This window comes from Pteropus vampyrus, unplaced genomic scaffold (assembly GCF_000151845.1).
Source record: "Pteropus vampyrus isolate Shadow unplaced genomic scaffold, Pvam_2.0 Scaffold160, whole genome shotgun sequence".
NCBI lineage: Eukaryota > Metazoa > Chordata > Mammalia > Chiroptera > Pteropodidae > Pteropus > Pteropus vampyrus.
This window is the reverse complement of record NW_011888941.1, coordinates 953,262-960,564: the sequence shown is the minus strand read 5'-3', so window position 1 is coordinate 960,564 and position 7,303 is coordinate 953,262.

The window sequence follows — 7,303 nt, the reverse complement described above, 5'->3', positions numbered from 1 at the left end:
TGAAAGGAGAAATTACGACTGACATCTCAGAAATACAAAGGATCATACAAGAATACTATGAAAAAGTATATAATATCAAATTTAATAACCTAGAAGAAATGGATCAGTACTTAGAAAAATATGATCTTCCTAGACTGAATCAAGAAGATCTGGAAAATCAAAATAGACTGATCAGCAGTATGGAAATGGAAACAATCATCAAAAACCTACCAAAAAGTAAAAGTCCAGGACCATATGGCTTCACCAGTGAATTCTACCTAACATTCAAAGATTTAATACCTATTCTCCTCAAATTCTTGCAAAAAATCAAAGAGGAGGCAATATTTCCAAACTCATTTTATGAGGCCAATATTACTCTGATACCAAAATCTGGTAAGGATAACACAAAAAAAGAAAACTATAGATCAATATCTCTCATGAACACAGATGCGAAAATCCTAAATAAGATACTAGCAAACAAAATACAGCAACATATTAAAAAGATTATATGCCATGATCAAGTGGGCTTCATTACAGGGGCACAGGGCTGGCTGAACATACACAAATCGATTAATGTAATACACCACATAAACAAATTTAAAAATAAGAACCATATGATCATATTAATAGATGCAGAAAAAGCCTTCGACAAGATACAGCAACCATTTATGATCAAAACACTTAACAAAATCGATATAGAAGGAAAGTATCTTAACATAATAAAGGCCATATATGACAAACCCTCAGCCAACATTATACTTAATGATGAAAAACTAAAAACTTTCTCTCTAAGATCAGGAACAAGACAAGGCTGTCCACTATCGCCACTGTTATTCGATATAACATTGGAGGTGCTAGCAAGTGCAATCAGGCAAGAGAAAGATATAAAAGTATCCAAATAGGAAACGAAGAAGTCAAACTGTCACTATTTGCGGATGACATGATTCTCTACATAGAAACCTAAAGATTCCACAAGAAACTACTGGAAACAATAAGCAAATACAATAAAGTCTCTGGATACAAAATCAACGTTCAAAACTCCATAGTGTTCCTATTCTCTAAAAATGAAGTGTCAGAAAAAGAAGTGGAAAAATAATTCCACTTTTGCAATTGCAACAAAAAGAATAAAATACCTATGAATAAATTTAACAAAATGTGAAGAACCTATATAACAAAAACTACAAGACCCTATTAAAAGAAATAGAAGAAGATACAAAGAACTGGAAAGATATTCTGTGTTCTTGGATTGGAAGAATCAACATAGTTAAAAAGATCATATTACCTAAAGCATTATACAGATTTAATGCAATCCTCCTGAAAATCCCATCAGCTTTTTGTTAAAGAAATGAAACAAAAAATCATCAGATTTGTATGGAAGCACAAAAGACCTCGAATTGCCAAAGCCATCCTGAGAAAAAAGAATGAGGCTAGAGGCATCACTCTGCCTGACTTCAAATTATACTACAAAGCGACAGTAATCAAAACAGCATGATATAGGCAGCAAAATAGACACACGGACCAGTGGAACAGAATCAAGAGTCCAGAAGTAAACCCATATTTATATGAGCAAATAATTTTCAACAAAAAAGCCAAAAACATACAGTGTAGAAAGGAAAGCCTCCTCAATAAATGGTGCTGGGAAAACTGGAAAGCTACCTGCAAAAGAATGAAATTAGACTGTTGTCTATCACCACACATCAAAATTAATTCAAAATGGATTAAGACCTGAATATAAGACCTGAAACAATAAAATGCATAAAAGAAAACATAGGAACTAAATTCAAGCACCTTAGACTTAAAGAGGATTTTATGAATTTCACCTCAAAGGAAAGGGAAGTAAATAAATGAATGGGACTACATCAAACTAAAAAGCTTCTGCTCAGCAAGAGAAATCGTCAACAAGGTAAAGAGACAACCATCCGAATGGGAAAATATATTTGAAAGCAACGCCTCCGATAAGGGCCTAATATCCAAAATATACAAAGAACTCATATGACTCAATAACAACAAAAAACTAATGATCTAATCAAAAAATAGGCAGAGGACCTGAACAAATACTGCTCCCTGGAGGACATACAAATGGCCAACAAATATTTGAAAAGATGCTCAACATGCTAGCTGTTAGGGAAATGCAAATGAAAACCACAATGAGATACTGTCTCACACCTGTTAGAATAACTATAATCAACAGAACAAGTAATAACAAATGTTGGAGAGGATGTGGAGAAAAAGGAACCCTCATACACTGCTGGTGGGACTGCAAATTGATACAGCCACTAAGGAAAACAGTATGGAGGTCCCTCATAAAACTAAGAATTGATATACCATATAATCCAGCAATCCCTCTACTGGGTATTTACCCTAAAGACTTGAAAACTCATATCCATGAAGATATTTGCACACCGATGTTCATAGCAGCATTATTCACAGTGGCCAGGACATGGAAACAACCAAAGTGTCCTACGATAGATGACTGGCTAAAGAAGCTGTGGTACATATATACAATGAATATTACTCAGCCATAAGAAGAGATGAAATATTGCTATTTGTGACAATATGGATGGATCTTGAAATAATCATACTAAGTGAAATAAGCCAGACAGAAAAAGTTGAAAATCACATGATATCACTTATATGTGGGATATAAACCTAAATGCACCAAATGAACAGGACAAACAAATAGAGACTCATGGACATGGACAACGGACTAGTGGTTACCAGAGGGTAGTGGATGGGGGAGGAGGGGGGGGTTCGATGGGGTAAAGGGGGTCAAATATAGGGGGTAGAGGAAGGGTAAAGTGGATAAAGAAGATCAAATATATGGTAGCTGAAGGAAACTGGACTTTGGGTGGTAAATACATGATAGAATATATAGATGTGAAATCATAATGTACACCTGAAAATTCTATAATTGTATTAACCAATGTTACCCCAATAAACTTAATAAAAATAAAAATAAATACATAACTGACTAAACTATATAAAATCTGGATTAAATTTTAGATATATTGTATATATTTTTAAATATACTTTATGATTGCAAAAAAAGAAGAAGAAGAAAGAGTGGAAGAGAAGAAATGAATGACAATGAGTATAAACAACTATTTCAGGGAATCTTGCCATGAGAAGGAAGAAAGAAGTGGAGCAAAAACTGGAAGGGAAATCGAGACAGAAGACAAGTGTTTGTTTTTCATGGAAGAAATGGCACTATATGTGTATATTCGTAAGGATTCTCCAGTAGCAAGGAGAGAATTGCTGAAGAAATGTCCATGAGCCAGGGAGCCAGCATTCAATTTAGTGCTTGTGGAAGAGTCCACCTTAGATAGAAAACATCGATGGTCAATCCATGGTAACAGAGGGAAGGCAGAGCAAGGGGGCGCAGATGCTGGGGGTGGGTGTGTATGGTTTTGGGCATCTGCAGAAGCTTAGGTCTACTGTCTTCATTTTTTTCAAAGGAATAGGAAGAAAGTCTTCGGCTGAATGAAGCTAAGAGGAGGTGGTTTGGAGAGAGTGGTAGTGAAATTACCCTCCAGGACAGGGGGAAAGAGAAAGGACTCAGGAAGTGGAGTAAGACAGTTGGGCAACATAGGGCCCTGCTGGAGGTCTGTGTGAATGCGGTCGTCTTGGTGTGTGTTTTCCTCTGGGCGCATCAGCTATGGAGCTGTAGACACAGAGGCAAGCGTTGGACATGACCAGGCTTAGATCTAGCCAAGTGTGAGCAGCAAAACAAGGCAAGAGTGAGGGAGTTGAGGTGGGGATGGGGGATGTGCAAGAGGAGATTTGGAAAGGTAGAATTTCAGCTGGAGACATGTAGAGGGTAGGGACAGATGAGATGCGCAGATCAATGGAATTTATTTTAACTGTTGGAGTCAAGGTACCGGAGGAAAGAGCGGGGAAGGAAAAAGGGCACAAGAGAGCAGGACTCGAAATTGAGATTATGGACAAGTTGCAGTTATTAGAGGGAAAGATCTCTGAGGGAGGTCATATGAGAACAACAGCAAGGCCACAGCAAACGCACAGCGAGGGAGGTCATCAGTGTGGCTCCTGAAATGAGTGAGACAGGCCTAGTGTTAAGTGGAGTGTCCATGACCCGGGAGGCAGAACCTTGCTGAGATGAGGGAGAGGGACCCAGCAGCGGGGCAGGGTGGGGAAAGGGAAGCATCGTCTGATGTCATTAGCTCAGAGCTGCGGACTCCAGGAAGGAGAAAGAGAATGGTCCAGAAGGGACTGGGATAAGCGAGGAGGGCTCCAGACACACCCCCAGGCCCAGTAAAATGAGAGCTGTGGGAGAAAAGCTCCAGACCAGGGGACACAGGCAGAAGAATTTCAGATCCAGGTGCTTTTCTTGACAAGGAAGGTTCTTTGCCTGACTAAACTTGAGTCAGTTTCCCAAGCCTTCTCCTAGGCCCACCTTTGAATTTCCTTGTAAAATTCAGTGTTAGCAAAAACCCAGCTAAGTTAATTTATCCAGGACCCACACCCTCAATATCTGATCACCATTCATATATGACCAGCTGCCTCATTCCCCACCAGCCCCCAGGTGAGATGCCTGATCAGCAAAAAACTCTTAGGTCGGTTTAGGCAGAAATTCCTCACCTCTGATGTTTTTCTTAGTAACTTTCCATCCACTGACCCCCACCCTCTTCTTGGCCATAAATGCCCACTTGCTCAGGCTCTATTCAGAGTTAAGCCTGATCTCCGTTCCCACTGAAAAACACCATTGCAGTGGCCCCGTTATCTACTGCAATGGTCCTGAATAAAGCCTGCCTCACTTTCTTTGACAAGGCGTTCTATTTTTTTGTTTGTTTTGTTTACTGAAGATGGAGGATATGTTCCAGGAAAGGTTTTCAAGAGTTAGGGAGGCATTGAAGATAAAAACAGAATTGAGGGGTTATGAAGGTTTGGGGAGCATGGGTAACATATGTGGGAGAAGAGGGCGATCTGGGATACGTGGAATCCAGTGGCTGACACAGACCCCAAGAGAGACGATGGTGCTGAGACCTTGAGAGTAGGGGCATGGCAAAGGAGGGAGTTGGGCCTCATAGGAAGCATGGAAGCAGTAGGCAAGACCATCTTGCTCCACTAACAGGGGCCCCATCCTCATCCCTGGCCATGGAGGTAGTAAGCCTGGGAAGGGGTTTTTACCTTGAGGTATCGCATCACTCCTGACTCAGGGAGATCAGGGGTCTGGGAGGCCTGCAGCGGCTACCCTTCAAGGTGTTTGGGGACTGTCAGGGCCATGAGGTAGCATTTGGGGATCAGTCCCAAACACAGCCTCCTATGGTATCTCCAAAGCAGTGATGCTATTAGCAGTCCCAGCCAGGTTACCCAGTCCCAAAAGAAAATAAGGAAAATGTGAGTTAAGCTGTGAAACCAGCAGCGTCAGGAGGCATAAAGAGATCGATAATGTGGGGATGCAGCCAGTGGAAAGGAGAAAACGGAAGTTTCCCTGGAATTTGCAATTTGCAACTAATGGGCTGGGCACAGCATGCCCGGGAATGGAGCTGCAGCCTCTTCAAAGCTGAGGGTGTCCTGAAGGGGAGGACAGAGGCCTGACCACAGAGTCAGGGGCCAGTGCTCAGCCGGACTTCTCACAGAGGTGCCTCAGTCAAGACACCTCACAGGACTACGGATCTCAGAATGGCCCGGCTCTACAAAACCCCCTCCCTCCTTCCCCTGGAAGCTCTTCCTTGGAAATGATAATCCTCAAGTTTTGAGGAGACCAGGATCCACCAGATCCCTAATATCAGGGCCTGGACATGGGAAGGATGAAAAAGATCCATGTTTGGAAACTACTCCTCTGGTACCAAGTGGAGGCTCTGGGTTGTATTCTTATTAAGAGCAATTATATTTCTTTATATCCCAATAAAGATTTTTATTGGGTGAATTATGTCTAGACCCTGGGCTAGCTTATAGGGAGGAACCTGTGGATGGGATTCCAGTAACAGAATTAGCCAAGGCCTGGGACAATGAAGCAGCTCAAACCTTGGAAAGTAGCCACCACAGGGTAGGGGGCACAGAGCCAGGGCTTCGGAGCTTCATCAGGCCCAGGTCTGGGGAGGCAGGGTGCCTTGGAAGGCCCAGGTGGGCTGGAGGACACTGTCTAGGCATAAGGCCAGGGTCTCCGTGCACTGCCAGCCTCAAGATTGGCCAGGCAGCCAGCAAGGCTCAGAGCTAGGACAGAGCTGGTAAGGACCCAGCTGAGCAGCCTTGAAAGCCAGAAGCTGAGAACAAGGCAGCAGTGTTCCGTGTGAGTCTGGCTTATTATCCCAGCAATGCCTGACTTTATCGAGCACATGATAGAGTGACTCATTCTTGAGAGTGCTGAAAAAATGACTCCCTTGAAACTTTTTGGGGAGCCTCCCAGTCCCAGAGGCCCCGGATGCGATCAGAAACCCCCCTAGTTCTCTGAGCCCAGGCAAAGCGCTAGTTCACTGTGACCCTATCCGGAAACAGATGACTCAAAAGTACAGGACACCATGCCCTTGAACTACTGTTCTATTCTGCTATCATCACTGCTGTTAGCTATCATGGCTGAATGCTCGTTGTATGACAAGGGCTTTCCAAACACTGTAGCTTCGTCATCTCCTCTAGTCATGTGGTAGGAAACATTATCCCCATTTTGCAGATAAAAAGCTTGAAGCTTAAAAAGGTAATATGATGGTGTAGGAGGAAGAGGGACGGGGAACTGAATCTCAGGTCTCACTCCATAGCCCACATCGATTTTTTTTAATTATTATTTATTGTGATAAAGCAGACATAATGTAAAATTTACCATATTAACATTTTTATAAGTGTAGGTTCAGTGGTATTAAAGACGGTCACGTTGTCATAAAACCATCACCACCATCCATCCCCAGGACTCCTTCATCTTGCAAAAAACTGAATTTCTGTCCCCATTAAGTAATAACTGCTCATTCCCCTACCCCAGCCCCGGGCAACCCCATTCTGCTTTCTGTCTCCATGAATCTGACTACTCTAGGGACTCCATATAGTTGAAATCATACTGGTTTTGTCCTTTTGTGACTTAGCATCATGTCCTCGGGGTAATGCAGAGCCATAGCAGAGGGAGGTTTCAACCCCACAACCTCTGGATTAGGGACCCAGCAGTTCTTCACTGTGCCGCAATGACTTAACCCTCTGATTCCTCCACAGATGATGTTATGGCTGAATTGTGCACTCCTCCTCCCGCCCCCTCCGCCCGCACACACACCAAATTCATATGTTGAAGTCCTAACCTTCAGTACCTCTCAGAATATGACTGTATTTGGAGATGAGGCCTTTAAAGGGGTAACTGAGGTTCGATGAGTACATATGGCTGGGC